Genomic DNA, 17997 nt, shown 5'->3' with positions numbered 1-17997 from the left:
AAAACTTGACTGATGTTAATCGTCTAAATTTCTTCGAAGTAGCGCGCGCCGCTCTCTTCTCGATGGCAAGTTCTACGAATTAGCGCGCGCCGGGCCAGATCATTAACAATGGTCAAGAGCAAAACGCACAGTTTTGCTAGTACTTCAGTTAAGTTTTCGAAATTGTCCCACATTCAAACGACGATTTGGCGCCCACCTAAGACGGCGCCAGACTCAATGAGGCTTCTCGCAGCGGTCAAAATCAACTATTCACGAACACCTGTTCGGCGGACAACTGTTCGCGAACAGGGGTCGGGCTATCTGGATACTGCCTCAATTTCAACTCAATCCAACACATAGATTTTGCTCCAAATATTGTATATTTCTGTATTGGTACCGTATGGCGTATGAGATATCATGTTGATATATCTATAATATTGAATATTAAAACTGTCTTATTCAATGTTATAATAGTGATATCTTATTCCATGAGGGCAGAAATAATAAATACGTTACGGTGAAATAAACCATAAAATAATCTTTAGAACTACTCCATTAACAACTAACAGTACTTCAGAACAAATGCACTAACTAAACTACCTTATATTGAATTATGTACATTAAATTACCGCGATTTTCTTTGTCAAAATTTGGAGAATTGGATGGCGGATGCACTATACTTCAATGCACGATTACACGATTTACACGATTAGAAAATGTATTTGTTATACTGGAATAATAACAATTTTATAATATAAAATAAATCACTTCCCTCTGAAGTAGAACAGATGATGGGAGAGCTTCAAACATGGCGATGGAGGGAAGCGGTGTCTCACCGCTGGGAGGTAAATTAATACCCGTATCGCGATGGTAAAATTTTATGATATGAGATCTCAAGTAAAAAATAACACAAAAAATAAAAAGTGAATGTTGTCAGTGTAGTGAAATCGGAGGCAACATTAATAAAGACGTATACACTTAAACCGTTACGATTATAGTCCCCATCTTGTTTTAAATACTCACAATAAAATACACACAAAAAACACACAAACGTCCCCAAAACATTAACTTCAATTTATATTTCCCTAGTTGAAATTAATTTATTTTATGAAATTGATACATTCGAGAAGATATCGTGATTACATGGTAGCCATCCATGATCCCCATTTAGCCCTAGGTTTTGTATATGAAGCAAATGGTTCTTAAATCTCTTTTTAAATAGTGAAATTGACAAAATATGATACGGTACATCATGATCAAGGAGATAATTTAAAATTTTGGATGCATTAAAAATAAAATTACTATTCTTGGTCTTAGACATTGAGAATTTAGGATATAGCAGTCTGCATGATCTACTTGACTTGCTAAACCGGCGATAAACATCAACAGGAATTTGTTCTTTAAGTAGCCTCATTGCAATACATCCAGTAAAGTATGTAAATAAGTTAAACAAGGTTAATAATTTCAAACGAAAGAACATTGGTTTCGTATGTTGAAACTTGTGATCAATCTTTGTTGTTTTTCTACTCACAATACGAATACATTTTTTCTGCAACACAAACAGTTTTTGCAGCAAAGGATGGTGAAAAACAGCACCCCATAGTGGTATACAATACATTAAATATGGTTGAACAAGTGAAATATATACTTGTCTTAACACTTTGGCTGGTACTATAGAACTTATGGAGTAGAGTGATCCACAAGATTTTGAAACTTGCGTTATTACATTGGTAATATGATCATTCCACGTTAAATTAGAATTAATAATGACTCCCAAAAATTTACACTTATTCACTTGATTAAACTGGTTGTTAAGTATTCCAACAAACTTTTGATTCTTAGGAACTTTACTACTTCCGAATTCCATAAAACAGCATTTTTCAAAATTAATGATTAACCTATTTAAGCAGCAATAGTCGTGAATCTTTGATAATACCTCATTAGCATTTTTGTAGAGTAAATTTCGGTCTTTATTTTGAAGAAAAAGGTTTAAATCATCTGCAAAGAGGATAAATTTAGCTAACTCACAAATATTTGCCAAATCATTGATAAAAATAATGAAGAGCAGGGGGCCTAACACTGACCCCTGTGGAATACCACAGGTTATTTTCAAGAGACAACTTTCGAATCCCCCATAGCTAACATACTGAAACCGATCTGATAAATAACTGTTTAATAATTTAATGACATTTCCTCGAATACCATAGTTCTCCAGCTTTTCTAACAAGATATTATGCCGCACTGTATCGAAAGCTTTGGAAAAATCTATAAATATACCTAATGTAAAATTCTTATTATCGATAGCATCATGAAGATTTTCTACTGCTGAAACAAGTGCATGAAAGGTTGAGTGCTTACTGCGGAAACCAAACTGATTATCACAGAAAAGATTGTGCTTATTAAAGAAATCAGATACGTTTTTATGTATTAACTTCTCGAAAATCTTAGCAAAAACAGGTAACATTGAAATAGGACGATAATTGCTTATATCAGAAATAGATCCTTTATTCTTATACAAAGGAATTATTTTTGCTGCTTTTAATTCTTTCGGAAAATAACCTTCATTTGCACATTTATTAAAAATATCAGCCAGTAAAGGACTTAAAGTGGTAGCTAAAAGTTTGAGGACCCTAGGAGAATAATACGTACCCTTGCTATTATTAAGCTTACTTATAATATTATTTATTTCTTCACTTGAAAAATTAATATCCGATAGCTCGCTTATGTTCCTCTCAGGCATATATTTATTAAAATCTGTTAAATCCGCGTTAGCATTTTCACCATACGTTTTTAGTAAAAGATCATTAGCAATATTAACAAAATAATAATTAAAATTATGCGCTGCATCTTGATTAGGAAAAACTAGTGATCTGTTTGATCTCTTCCTACCTAGTAAACCGTTTATCAGTTTCCAAGTCTTTTTCAAATCATGTTGATTTGCTTTAAAACATTTATCAAAATACTCAAATTTTTCTTTACTTCTAATAGCATCAAACACTCGTTTGTAATCAACATATTTGTTCCAATTAACTCTAGTTTTATTCATAACCCAAATATCATAGAGTTTGTTTTTAGTGTCACTACTCTTGGCCACTCCTATTGAAATCCAATCAGAGCGAAGAAGAGAATTATTACCACTAGACTTCTGACTTTTAATAAACCACTTATCATACAGAGTTCTAAAATTTCTGTCAAAAAAGGAATACATATTTTCGGCAGAATCACTTTCAAGATCAAATTTTAATAATTTAAAATCATTCAAAAACCCTTGTAATAAAAAGTCATTAATATTTACTTTATTTCTATTTCTACACTTTTCGTTAGGATCAAAATTATAGTCCAAAACTACGAATGTAGGAAGGTGACGACTTATATTACATCGTATAAGGCCGTTACAAATTATGTTAGATATATTGTTAGTAAGTATATGATCAATACATGTTCCATTTAAGCCTCCAAAATGAGTAGCACGTGAGATAATTGGTAAAAAGTTATTGCTAAACATGCAGTCTAAATATCTCCTAACAACACTAGAATTGGAGTTATATAGATTTACATTAAAGTCACCAAGAATATAGCTTTTGTGTCCCTTAAATGTGTTCAATTTACTTAAGATACTGCCAAACATATCGATAAATGAATCAAAGTTTCCACTTGGTGATCTATAACAATTAACAACTAGTAACTTTTCAGATTTAACTGTTATTTCAACACAAAGTGATTCAAAATCAACGGTAGAATAACAAAGCTCAAATTTTTGATTAATATTATTAAATTTGTCACGCAAAAACGTTACCAAACCAGAACCTTTGTGTTTAAGCTTTCCATCCTCCTTCAATAATCGATTAAGTACAAATTTATTATAACCCGGTATGTAAAATGGTTGTGACTCATGATCTGTTACATTAGTTTCACAAAGGAAATATCCATCCGCTTTGAAACGTCCATGGTGCACTAAAAAGCAGTCAAAATTTGATCTGAATCCATCAATATTCAAACTTAATAACGATAATCCATTGTCGTTCATTTTTTCTTCAAAATCATCTAACTTATAATAGACGCACTGACGCAGTATCTGGCTGCAATCTTGTAAATTCTCGCTAAGAGTTTCAACATCCGGGATAAAATCTATCATTTCATTGTAATAATATTCAAAAGGAGCAAAGAACGGTTGTTCGGAATAAAAATCAGTTTCAATATATTCAACAGTACTGGTAGTAGCAGTGTTTAAGTCAAGTAAGGGTAAGGGCATACATGACGAACAAATATTAGACTTAACACAGTTCTTGTGCAACATTTTGAAACATTGTTTACACTGTGCAATCTTTTCATTAAATATATCAATATTTGTTAAACATGTCACACACTTATAATACTCAATATAATCGTCATAGCATATTTTACAATACCATACAAATTGCTGAAGTATAAATATGGTACTATTGTCTAGCTTTAAACAAGATCCATGATATATGTCCTTACAGTTGTTGCAACGTAGAATGAATTGGTGAAAGTACAAAATTTTATGACAGAAGACGCATTGCTTACGGTCAGAGGGAATGAGGATGTTGGGAAGGGTCATGTTTGAAACTCCGTCATCCATAACTCTCTGTTAGAAATATTAAAATCTGAAAAATAGTTGTATTAGAAATATTCATCTCACGGTGTGAATTCAGTATTGTTCAAAAAGGGGCTCTCACAAAACAAAAACTCTTTAGGTTCAAAAGTAGGCACACAAATCAACAAATCAGCAGTATTCCTAATCAGCTTAGGATTACCGTTAGCATTCATTCTCAATAAAACATTCCCATTCTTGTAGTCAACCCAACAAGAGTTTAGTCCACCAAATCTGACAGCATCGTTGACCTGCCCTAATAATGCCGCTCGTTTATATGTTATATTGGGCTGTACCCCGACACCCTTTTCGGGGTTCTCAAACAGCAATTTCTTTTTATCTGGGGAAATGTTTTTAGTGCTTTTCCTATTTCTAAACACTTTCTGTGCTGTTGATCTATCTTTGAAGCGAGCAATAAACCTAGGGGCTTTACCCTTCTTGCCCTTCAAGGGATGAGCGGCTACAAGGTCATCCTTAACAATGTCCACACCTAACTGTTCACACAACAAGACCACTTGGTCCTCACAACTATTGCTCTCATTAACTAGCAAATTGGTAAAACAAACGTTTTCCCTACGTGAGTATTGATCTAAATTATCTAGTTCCACTTCTAGTTTGCAAATCGCATCCGCTTGACGATCGACAACTTTGCTGAGCTTTGAGTTAACGTGTCGAAGTTCCACGAAGTCGTCCAACAATTTAGCATGATCACTACGAGCTATACTAAGTTCGGTTTCTAGATGTTGCATAAATTTCCATAACTCTTGAACTGATCTTAGTTCTGACTCACCGTTGGAAAAGTGAGGTAGCTGTGGCTGTTGTAGTTGTTGACGTGGCATCTGATCGTGCTGATAACCGTTGCCAAACTGAGAAGTCACGGGACAGTAGGAATTACGGGAAGCCTTGCTCTGTCGGCGATCCGAGTTTTGTTGAGAATTGCCATGATGAGACATGTCTTCAAATTTCAATAAACAGGCAGAGCAAGATTTTTAAAACGAATTGAAAGTAGTGATAAGAGATCTGAATTGAAAGTAGTGATAAGAGATCTGAATTGAAAGTAGTGATAAGAGATCTGATTGAAAGTAGTGATAAGAGATCTGAAAGTAGTGATAAGAGATCTGATAAAGTAGTGATAAGAGAACACATTCAGGTATCATCTAAAGATCTAATTCTAATCATCTGTGAATTAATTAAATTAGGGCGTGAAGCTGTGGTAAGATATTGGACTAGGGCGTGAACTATTCTAAGATACAGGGTGGCCCATAAGTGACTACCCACACGCAACCTCTTAATAACTCACGTAATTCGTCTCCAAATTGCACCAAAATTTCAGAGATTATAGATATGGGTCAAACTTAGATTTCCTGAAAGTTTCGTAAGCCACGCCCATTTACAGTGGGCGTGGCGTGACACTCCCTTTTTTTCACTATTGTCTTCATAAAATGAGAACGCTTTAAGCTAAGAACTCCAAATTTTTTGCACACATTTGGCTTGATAATTGAAAATTTTTCCAAAAGTGTCAAGTTCATTGGTTAAAATATGGCTGAGTTATGACCATTTTAAAATCGTTTAATCTGAGGGTAGAACTCCCCATTTTCTTTCTTCAGGTAGACGAACAATCGTTGTTCTGCAGTAAAGGGAGGATAGTGAACCATTTTTATTGATTGTAAGGAACCTGTGACTAGCAGGGCTAACAAGCCCTGAAATGGTGACACCACCATAAATTCGTGTGATAGCGTTTTAGGTGCTGTCAGCTGTATAGGCCGGCCCATAAGCAGGCTGGAACCAATCAAGCGGTGCATGTGAGCCAAACAGGCCATTAACCAAGTGACGAGATCACTGACTAAGTGCTCGGATCACGTATCCGATGAGTTTTGAAATGGTCATAACTTAGCCATATTTTAACCAATGAACTTGAAACTTTGGGAAAGGTTGTCAATTATCAAGCCAAATGTGTGCAAAAAATTTGGAGTTCTTAGCTTAAAGCGTTCTCATTTTATGAAGACAATAGTGAAAAAAGGGAGTGTCACGCCACGCCCACTGTAATTGGGCGTGGCTTACGAAACTTTCAGGAAATCTAAGTTTGACCCATATCTATAATCTCTGAAATTTTGGTGCAATTTGGAGACGAATTACGTGAGTTATTAAGAGGTTGCGTGTGGGTAGTCACTTATGGGCCACCCTGTATAATCGAAATGTTATAGGGAACGCGCATGCGCAACCTATATATTATGAAGGCAGATTCAGGATGGGGGCAACGTTACAACTCAGTGAAAACATCCTCTGAGTATTACACACTAGTAAATTCTACGTAACGCGCGAAAACAATAATTCTGTAGCGTTTTCATTGTCACATCTCACGTCGACGGGATTAAACGCGCGCGCACGTAACAACTTATCTTACTGCTAACTTAGCGACTAAACACACAACGACTTTGACAATTGACAGATGACTAAACAATTGTGAGTTATGACGGACTTAACTGTATGGGTCAACTACTGAAACTATATTGTTTACTATCTTATTCATTATACTGGACATGAGATGACGAAGTATCTTAAGCAGCACTTTATACCCCCACTTAGAACTTGATTAGTCACGAACAATAGAATCATCAAAAACCAATACAATAAAACATCTTGATCAATAAATGCCTAGCAGCACCAGACAGCAGCCGTGTACCTTTTTCGACTCCGTGGAGTCCCTGATGGACTTTTGTTTACTTTTGTTAATAATCGGACCAACCTTTCTTTCTCGAAACATGTATCCTATTGTATTTCATTATAGTATTAAGATGTGAAGATCCAAAAATTTGATCACCATGAACACTACTTTGACACGTGAACTTATCAAACGACTGTAATGATTCCATTAAATTTTCTTAGTACATTTAGCTAGTTTATAGTAGATACTGTTAGAATCTTAATTCTATTTGTAGCTTGTTTTTGTACTTACTTATTACTAACCCTGTATCTCACTTTAGCAAAGGTTTAGTTCCAGTGATTGTATATACAGTGTTGGGGTAAAGGGACTCCAGAAGGCAGACAAGGCTCGACTCCAGACTCTAGTTGAAGTAACAGAAGAGAGAGGAGTGTCCAGTGTTTAGTTGACTCCAGACTCTAGCGTAGCAGAAGGGAGAGGAGTGACGTTGTCGACTCCAGACTCTAGCGTAGCAGAAGGGAGAGGAGTGACGTTGTTTTAGTGATCCCACAGATTCCAGTCGACAGATACTATCTGTGTTCTGTGACGTGGAAAGAGTGGTAAGTAGTTTATAGTTATAGTTTAGTAGTTTAGTCTAGGAGTTCCCGCTTCCTCTTTCACTTTCATTTATAGTTTCACGTGGATTACCTTTCACTTTACTCACGGTAGTTTTCCCCCAGGGTTTTGTTTTATAGTTATCAGTTCCAGTTTTACTTGAAGTCCTCATCATTCAGAAGTCCCTCATATAGTAAGAAGAACATCATCATCAGGAGTAGTAGTTTTAATTTAATAGTAGTTTAATCTAATAGTAAAAAAGACATTGTTTAGTTTAGTATTGAAATGTGTTTTAACTATTAGTCAGAGCAGAGTAGTGTGAGTTACTGAGTCACACCATATCAATCATTCACTATTTAAGAGAGTACATTGTAGAGTAACAAGGTTACTTTTGACACAAGATTTGTATAACCTCTTTATTCATCTAATTTGTATTTATAATAATTGAGTATTATTTGTTATTTAATTAACCCAAGAACAGGGTTCCAACAGTGGTAGCAGGAAGAACTACGTGACACCGGACCGTATTTATTTTTTGTATATTTTAACTAACAACTTAACACCTAACACTAGATTTCATTTTTCATCATGGGAGGTGATAGAGTACCTGTTCTTGATGAGAAGTCCAACTATACAGATTGGAAACGGAGAGTTCAGTGGTGGAAGAAGGTGACTACCGTCAAGCCTGAGGCAGGAGCAGCTGCATTAATCATGAATATGTCTGGAAAACCAGAAGCTGTTGCTATACAGCTGGACGTAGAAGAATTGTCCAAAGCAGGAGGAATAGATGTTCTCATTGCTGAGCTGGACAAGTTATATGAAAAAGACCAGACTCAGTCAGTCTTTACGTCCATTGACAGCTTCATGAACTACAGAAGACCCAAGGAAGTGCCCATGGAAGAGTATGTAAGAGAATTTAGCCATCGTTACAAGAGCCTTGTGCAGAAGCGTGGTGCTACTGTGGTATTTGAAGATGGAGTACTAGCGTACTTCTTATTACATCATGCTAATCTCTCGGACCATCAAAAGACGTTAATCAGGGCAACGGTCTCTAAGTTAAGCTACGAGAATATGGAATCCCAGCTTAAGAGAGCATACGGAGAAGATTATACTAATACATCTTCTTCTTCATCAAGCGCAAGCGGCGCAAGCTGTGAAACATATTCCATCGGAAAACCAAAGATTAAAGAAGAGCCTGTAAATACTTATTTTCAACAGTACGACATCAACAATTCAGAACATTTTGGTGATGACCAGAACAACCAGGAGGAAGACCCTCAGAAAGTTTTTTATCAACAAAGACACCACCAACACAGGGATTTTTATTCATCTAAGAGACCTTTCGGACAAAGACCCTTCGGACAAAGACCTGCGTTTCAAGGACAGAGTTCAGGAAACGTGTATCAACAAGCTCCATTTAGATCCAGACAAGGAGCACAAGCCCAACAATCAGGACCCTTACGTTGTCATATTTGTAAGGAAACAGACCATTTGATGAGAGACTGTAAGTACAACACATTTGGAGAGAAGAAGCTTACATTCTTTGAGTCTGACTTTAAACTAAAAGACGAAGACAAGTGTCTGATGGGAGAATCGACAAATAGAGCACTTTTAGATACAGGTGCTAGTTCCACAGTGTGTGGGAAGAAATGGCTGACAGCCTTCGAGGAATCTCTGACATCAGCTGAACATGAAGAGGTCAACGTGACTCCTTGTGAGAAGAATTTTTGTTTCGGGGATGGAGATGCAGTTACAGCCAGGATACAAAAAGCACTCCCAGTAACAATATGTGGTCAGAAAGTAACTTTAAAAGTGTTTATTGTGGAAAATGATATTCCTCTGTTACTGTCTAGAGAGTCCATGAAAAAGATGAAGATGAAGATCGATACTGAAACTGACAAAGTTTATGCTTTCGGAGGAGAAGAGAATCTAGTGATCACTAAGTCAGGACACATGATGATACCCATAGGACGATGTGAAAGTTCTATCAGCCAAACAGATTCTGGAAGAACTAATCATGCAACAGAAATTAAGGTCCGTCCTGTTTTAGAGGAGAAGATTACATCGCCATGGTCACTAAGTGACGATGAAAGTGATCAAGAGGAGGAGTTAGAAACATTCAGTGGAGCTGACAATGAGAGTGTGCAAGACAATGAGCCAGAAATTGAGCCAGATAGTGAGCTAGAGGACCATGGAGTTGTGAGCTCAGTTTCAGGTAATGTGGATCAAGACAGTGAGCCAGAAAGTGAGCCAGAAATTGAGACAGAAATTGAGCCAGATGACCATGGAACTGTAAGTTCAGTTTCAGGGAGTGTGAATCTGTCAGATCTGTCAGTGAATCAGTCGGATTGGGAAAGTGTGTGTCAAACCAGAACAGGCGTGGGTGTAAAGAAGAATGACATTATCAGGTTCAGATCCTCGGAGAGTGATGATTGGAATAATGCCTTGGTGATAGGTAGAGCCGGGAAACCTACAGGGAAGAACAAAAATCTTTACAATGTACGACTGGACGAGTCAAACGGTGAACCCGTATCAGTTGAGTTGGATAACTCTGTACAAGTGCAGAGGTTAAAGATTGTTCAGGATGTCTCACGAAGAGAGGTGCAGTTTTCATCAAGCTCGCTTAAGTCATAGATCAAGGATACTGTGAATATGTCAGAGAGAGAGTATAACTGTTTTGGACTTTATGTTGTAGAAAGAGATTGAATATTTTTGCTCAAATTATTTGTTGTTTGAAATGTCAATTTGGTTAAACAATAACTTTTTAACGTCATTTGTAATAAACTTTTAACTTTAAATGTGTGTATATATTAGTATTGTTAGAATTACCAACTTTGTAACGAGTCATTTTTACATTTTTAACCTTTCAGAAACTTTTAACATGCACGAGGTGTTTGTATTTAACAATCTTTTAACAATCTTTTAAACATTTGTAACTCTTTACACGTATATTAATTTTGTGTTTTTATGTTCTAGAGAAGTTTCTCGAACAGAAGTTTTGGGAGGATATTTTGACAATTTTTTGTCGTTAGTTCATATTTTTTACTGAGAATGTAGTAAGTTGGGAATGTTTGATGAAAAGTTAGTGAATCCCATTTTTAGGAACCAGTCTATCCTTTCTTTTCTTTTCTCTTAGTCTGGTAACTGAACTTTGGTTGTATTTGCTAAATTTTCAACAATTTTGGGAGAAAGATAGATTAGTTAGCGAATTTAGACGTGTGTACCAGCTTTAGCGCTCCTTTTCTTTGTGTTGTAGCGCACGGTCACATTTGTCAGTTGATTTGCTAAATTTTCTATTACATGGTGTAGAGATAATAAGGATTAATAGATACAATTTAAAGTACATTTTGTACATGACATGTGTAATAAAATTACCGCTAACAGAATATTTCAGATTCCTACTTCTAAAAGTCTAACATTTCAGTTTCAAACTTACCTTTCAGAAAGACGATCCTTTCTTCTAAAAGACATGAAAGTGTTTACCTGATATTACTTTATTAACTTGCATCTTCTGTAGGAAGTGTTAACAGGGGATGTTTGGTATTTTCTGTTGGGATGAGCTAGGAGCAGATTGCTCAGCGTGAGTTTGTTTTATAAGAATGCTGTCGTTTCGATCAACATGCTATTACATGTTCTTCACTGATCCCGAGCCTTTAGGGACTCAGTTTGAACCTGTTTTAAACGACAGAATTCATGTATTTTACGTTTTAGAACTGTTTAGTACAGTGGTGTGTGTCAATGATTTGTTAGTGACTCATTATTGACTCTCTAGAGGTTGTGTTTAAAGCTTGAATAGCTCCTAATATTTAGTTTTAGTACGCAGTTTTTCTGTCATTAAGATAACTCGATACAGAAATCTCTAAAGATCACACTTGATTACAGTGTTGGACGGGTATTTTTTTTTGTGCACCTGTCAGTCCTAGAACGATGCTTTAATTCCGTTCATAGAAAAGAGATTTTCGTATTAAGAACTTTGATAGTTAATTAGCTAATAGTTAGACTGTATTAATTCTATCGGACGTTTTGTACAAGTATTATATCTCTCAGATCTCACGCTCAGCGTGGAAGGCAGTCATTTTAGCCACTAGCCTGTTTTACAGCGGATGTTTTTCCCGCGTTAACAGAGATTTAATCCACTTGTACCACGTGACTCGCCGAATATGGAATAATCGTTAACTGCTTTTTTAGTTATCTGCTTTTATGACAGTGGACATGACACGTATTAGATTTGCCTTTGTTTGAGCCGCGCATTTGTAGCTCAAACTCATAGAAAGTATCTTTTTCGTTTAGCGCGCACGACACGTTTTTGTGTTGCGTGTGGGGATTAGAATATTCTTAACTCTACAGTTTTTGCTAGAGTTTATTTCCTAATTTTAACTCGGATAGTCGGATAGTATTTTTTAACAAAGAAAGTATAGGGAGTTATGACTTTAAGATTGTAAAAGTCATGAGTTAAATTATTAGTAAGTACTTTTTCTTTTTTAAAGTAGGGGGAATGTTAGAATCTTAATTCTATTTGTAGCTTGTTTTTGTACTTACTTATTACTAACCCTGTATCTCACTTTAGCAAAGGTTTAGTTCCAGTGATTGTATATACAGTGTTGGGGTAAAGGGACTCCAGAAGGCAGACAAGGCTCGACTCCAGACTCTAGTTGAAGTAACAGAAGAGAGAGGAGTGTCCAGTGTTTAGTTGACTCCAGACTCTAGCGTAGCAGAAGGGAGAGGAGTGACGTTGTCGACTCCAGACTCTAGCGTAGCAGAAGGGAGAGGAGTGACGTTGTTTTAGTGATCCCACAGATTCCAGTCGACAGATACTATCTGTGTTCTGTGACGTGGAAAGAGTGGTAAGTAGTTTATAGTTATAGTTTAGTAGTTTAGTCTAGGAGTTCCCGCTTCCTCTTTCACTTTCATTTATAGTTTCACGTGGATTACCTTTCACTTTACTCACGGTAGTTTTCCCCCAGGGTTTTGTTTTATAGTTATCAGTTCCAGTTTTACTTGAAGTCCTCATCATTCAGAAGTCCCTCATATAGTAAGAAGAACATCATCATCAGGAGTAGTAGTTTTAATTTAATAGTAGTTTAATCTAATAGTAAAAAAGACATTGTTTAGTTTAGTATTGAAATGTGTTTTAACTATTAGTCAGAGCAGAGTAGTGTGAGTTACTGAGTCACACCATATCAATCATTCACTATTTAAGAGAGTACATTGTAGAGTAACAAGGTTACTTTTGACACAAGATTTGTATAACCTCTTTATTCATCTAATTTGTATTTATAATAATTGAGTATTATTTGTTATTTAATTAACCCAAGAACAGGGTTCCAACAGATACACACGATCGCAGAATAGAAGAGCACAATTGGGCTCTTTGTTCTGCGACCGTGTTTCCTCGGTGGGCCGACAGGTTTTTGTTGTGTAGTAGTGCTGGGGAAAAACACGCTTTAAATATCAATGAATGTAAATATTGTTAATTGACATTAGTGCCACAGTTTCTGTGGTAAAAACAAATTTATGGTTAAACATTATATATCGTAGAAGGGCATGATTTACGCACATCACCAAGCATCTGGATGGATAATTAACACACAAGGATAAACTGACCTTTAAACATGACCACCAGCAATATCATATAACCATAGCTCCGAAATAAATAAACTGCTCTACATAGAAACATCTGGCCTGATCTTATCACATTGTGGTCCCCAGGGGTTCGGTAAAGCCCTTACAGGCAACTGGGTCCTTTTACCAGCCACAATTAAACTAGTCATGCCAGTACTGTCATAAACTGTAACCAACTATTTAAAAATAAGATATCTTTTGCTAGAATTTTAAATTGTAAGCCATAGAGCAATTTTCTCAATTTTAAAATTTAAAAATAACATTTTACCCTAACTATGATGTGGTGGCATTTCATACTTAACTACAATTCAACTTTGAAAGTCAATAGATTATTAGTCACAACAAAATTATAGTTTAAGACATCCATTTTGCATTGTGTTTCCAATATTAGAATTTATGATATGTATTGATTGAATAATTGGTAATAAATTTAACTTTTGTTTTATTAAACTTTTGTTTTATTATACTAGATATTACAACGAAATAGAGGTATACCAAATTGGCCCTTGATATGAACTATAACCGTGTTGATGGTTTTAAATTTTGTATGTTGTAAGCACTTTAGTTTGTGAAGCGTTTACTCCTCCCCCTCAGCAAGACAGCTAGATTATAGATTAATGATAATAATTGTCAAATGTCGTTATATATTATATAACAGTTATAAATGTTCAATAGTTGTAGAGCGACTTCAAGAGTAGTGGTCCACAGGGGTCCGAAAAAGCCGTACAGGCACTTGGGTCCTTATCCTTGTCACTAATCTCAATTGGATTCGGTTTACACAAAGCATGAACATTTAGACGTACACATTGACACGATATTTATTAGAAAGCAAAAAGTATAAAATAATACGTGCGTGCGCGGCTGGAGCCGCGCCGCATAAGAACGGATGCGTGCAGGAGCTGGAGTACGCTTGTATGTAAATTAATGAAATGTTGCATTGTAAATATTTAGAATTGACGATATATTTTGATCTAAAAGTAAATTTTACAAAGCTGGCTTTGGATTTAGGTAAGATTATAATTTATTTAAAAAAAACCACGGATAATTTTAAATTTATTTCTATTTGTCGTATAATCTTACCTGAGGACCCCAGGCTATTATGTTCACTAACCGAATAAAGATTTGGCGGAATGACAGGCTGAGCGCGGCCCAGTAAGTATAATCATAAACAATTTAATCATGTTTTTAAGAATGCGCGGCTTTGGCGGCCAGTTATTGACTTATACATTAAATTGGATTTAAAATAGAAATGTGAATATTATATTAAAATTTAAAACTTTCAAAACGGAGGCTTATAAATATTATTATATTATGATTGTAAAATAAAGGATAAAATTTTAAATTTGTTTCACTAAAAATTTGTTTCACTACTGTGCCGCGCCGAGCTGAGATGAATTGACATCGTCAGTTAAAGTAAAATAAAGTAAAGTAAAAATTATGACATCACACATATTTACAAAATATCACCGCACTAAGTGAAAAAATATATAATATTATAATACCTTCGCTTCTGAGTGCTTAGCGCGATAATTCCCGACCGCTTGCTGGAGAGAAGGCGCGGGCACGAAACAGCGAAGGTATTATATTTTATAATACATTCCGGTTCCGATTGGAAGGGGTGTAATGTGATACGTGCGCATGATACAATATAGTGTATACTATATAGAACGCCAGTGTTATTTGTTTTGAAACTTGCCGCCAGCCAGTTTGTAGCGCGATGCACTACTGGGTCGCGCGCGCATCAAATAATGCTTCTCGCAATCCACTTCGGTAGATCGGCGAGATGCACCACTGTGCCTCACCGAGCTGCGAAGGATTGACATCGTGAATCAACCAGCCAGTCTGAGTCTATGCTGATAATACCCTCGCTTCTCTTGCGGGAAAAATGTGCAAATTATCAGCTCTCGGTGTCCCCGAGTTTTAGTGGATATAATTCCCGGAAGGTATTATAATAAATATTTCCCCACCAACATTAATTATTTATCAAATACAATATCAAAGGTTCAATGTGCTCTACAATGAGTCAGACCATCAACTTAAGAACTACCTAGACCAAGCAAAAGAGAAGGGAGCCTCAACGTGGCTCTTAACACTACCACTGAAGGACATCAATTATGTTCTGAACAGACAGGAGTTCCAAGACAGCATACGCCTACGGTATGGTTGGAAGATCCAAGGAGTGCCTTCTAAATGTGCTTGCGGAAATGTAAACAGTGTCTACCACGCTCTTGATTGTATACTAGGTGGATACGTTTCCATGCGCCACAATACCATAAGAGACACTGCTGCTTTCTTCCTAGAAGAAGCAAAGTGTAAAGATGTAAGGCTAGAACCAGCACTCCTGACAGTCCAACCAAGCTCATTCTCAAGGAAGACCAACACTCAGGATGAAGCCCGTCTTGATGTTGCAGCAGTCGGATTGTATGCACCCTTTGAAAGAACATTCTTTGACATCAGGGTCACACATCTTAACTGTGACACAATTACATTTAAGCCACTAGATAAGATTTATAGAGATCATGAGAAAGAAAAGAAAGATTTGTATGAAGAGAGAGAGTACTTCAGTCAGAGTAAAGTAAAGTAAAGTAAAAATTATGACATACCATCATCACACATGTCTACAAAGTATCAAAACACTATATGGAAAAATATAAATATCTTATCACCAAAATTAATAAATTATAAACTACAACTTTATTGTAGGTTTACAACCTACCAGGTTATAAACCTACAATAAAGTTGGACTCGTCGACAGTCCTGTAATATTTGGAACAAATATTTTACGAGTATCACCCGTTAACAACTTTATTAAAAAATTTCAAATAGCATCCCCAAAAGATAATCCTATACATACTTCCCAGTGGAATAAAGATTTATAAATCGCTTTTTTGCCACAAAAGGGTGGAAATAAAGATAATCGTTATGCTTCTCTTTATTACTAGCATAGCTAGGTCCTTCAATTCTCCCTAATACTTCATTTGAAACATTCCAAAAATGTGAATCATTAGAAATATCCTTAGAAATCATATCTTTCTTAAGATTAGATTAGATTAAGAATAATGACATAAACATAACATAACATAACATTATAAATAATGCCTCTCTGGGCATCTCAAAAAGAAATTCATAGAAAATGAACACTTTACGTTTGAAACCATATAATTACAAACTTTTTAAAAAAAATTAACTAAATACCTTTGATATTAACCTTCTTCCTCTTAGCTACCAATGGATTATCTTTCATATAACTTACATAACTATTCCTATTAGACACAGACACATCTATCCTATCAAAGATGTCATATGAAAGTTCCCAGTGATGACCAAGCTTATTAGCTCGATATCCATGAAGCCGAAAGGCATCTAATCCCCTCTTGAAACCAGTAACTGACTCACTAGCTTTCACAAGTGGTGGTAGACTGTTCCAATAGCGCAAGACCCTTTGGGCAAAGAAATCTGTCTCATTTGTGGTGAATCTATGAGTCTTTGATCTAGCAGCAACGGTCCTACCAGAACGACCAAATAAATCGGAACCATAACCCACAAAGCCTTCCTGGATCTTGAACATCTCAATGAGATCTCCACGAACCCTGCGTTCAAGCAGGGTTGTGAGGTTCAGCTTATCCAGTCTCTCTCTGTACGTCATGAGTCCCAATCCATCAATCATACGGGTGAACGATCTTTGAACACCTTCCAATTCAAGAATCAGTGACCAGTTTCCATGCCTAGCCATTGGAGCCCATGCCTGTGAACAATACTCTATATGAGGCTTTACTAAAGACTTATACAAGCCCAGCATAACGCTTTTCTCCCTCGATATAATATTTCTTGTAAGCCAGGCAATGGTACTATTAGCTTTAGCAATGCACTTTCTCACATGACCCTCAAAGTTGAAGCTGGTGTTAAAGACAACTCCAAGGTCCTTCTCGCTTTCAACACATCTCAAAGGCACACCACCAAACAAGTACTGATTCTTAGGATTACAAGAACCAATTTGCATGACCATACACTTATCTACATTAAAATTTAAACACCAACGAGACTCCCAAAGTTCTAGCAACTTCAAATCAGCTGTTAGATTAATAAAAGGATTAACAATCATTTTAACATCATCAGCAAAAAGTTTGATGATAGCTTTGATTCCTTCTGGAAGATCATTTACAAATAAAAGAAAGAGCAATGGTCCCAAAACACTGCCTTGGGGCACTCCTGAAAGTATATACTTAATCTCAGAAAATTCATCTCCTACTTTAACTTTCATAGACCTCCCTACTAAAAAGTTCTCTAAAATACCAATTATCTCCTCAGGAACACCAACATTTCTTAATTTAACTAATAAACGGTGGTGTGGTACGCTATCAAAGGCCTTAGAGAAATCAAAGTATAATATATCAGCACAGCCACCTTCAGCCAGCAAGTCATTGACAGCGTCAATAGACTCCAGTAGGTTAGATAAGCATGACCGACCCTTCATGAAGCCGTGCTGCGTGCTACTAAGCACCTGTTCAACACCATCGAGAATATA

General features: G+C 36.1%; 2 long non-coding RNA genes across 2 annotated transcripts; both read left to right on the top strand.

Annotated features, from left to right (window-relative positions):
* Positions 1-7561: 7561 nt before the first annotated feature.
* LOC134820209 (uncharacterized) lies at positions 7562-8263 on the top strand. Its single transcript, XR_010160854.1, has 2 exons — positions 7562-7855; positions 7976-8263. It is a non-coding gene; the product is annotated as an uncharacterized LOC134820209 (long non-coding RNA).
* Positions 8264-12399: 4136 nt separating this feature from the next.
* On the top strand, positions 12400-13102 carry LOC134823185 (uncharacterized). The gene is made up of 2 exons (XR_010161262.1): positions 12400-12694; positions 12815-13102. It is a non-coding gene; the product is annotated as an uncharacterized LOC134823185 (long non-coding RNA).
* Positions 13103-17997: the final 4895 nt, after the last annotated feature.

This window comes from Bolinopsis microptera, chromosome 1, assembly GCF_026151205.1.
Source record: "Bolinopsis microptera isolate Bmic1 chromosome 1, MBARI_Bmic_1.0, whole genome shotgun sequence".
Lineage (NCBI taxonomy): Eukaryota > Metazoa > Ctenophora > Tentaculata > Lobata > Bolinopsidae > Bolinopsis > Bolinopsis microptera.
The sequence above is the reverse complement of the archived record's forward strand: the minus strand, read 5'-3'. Positions and strand labels throughout refer to the sequence as shown.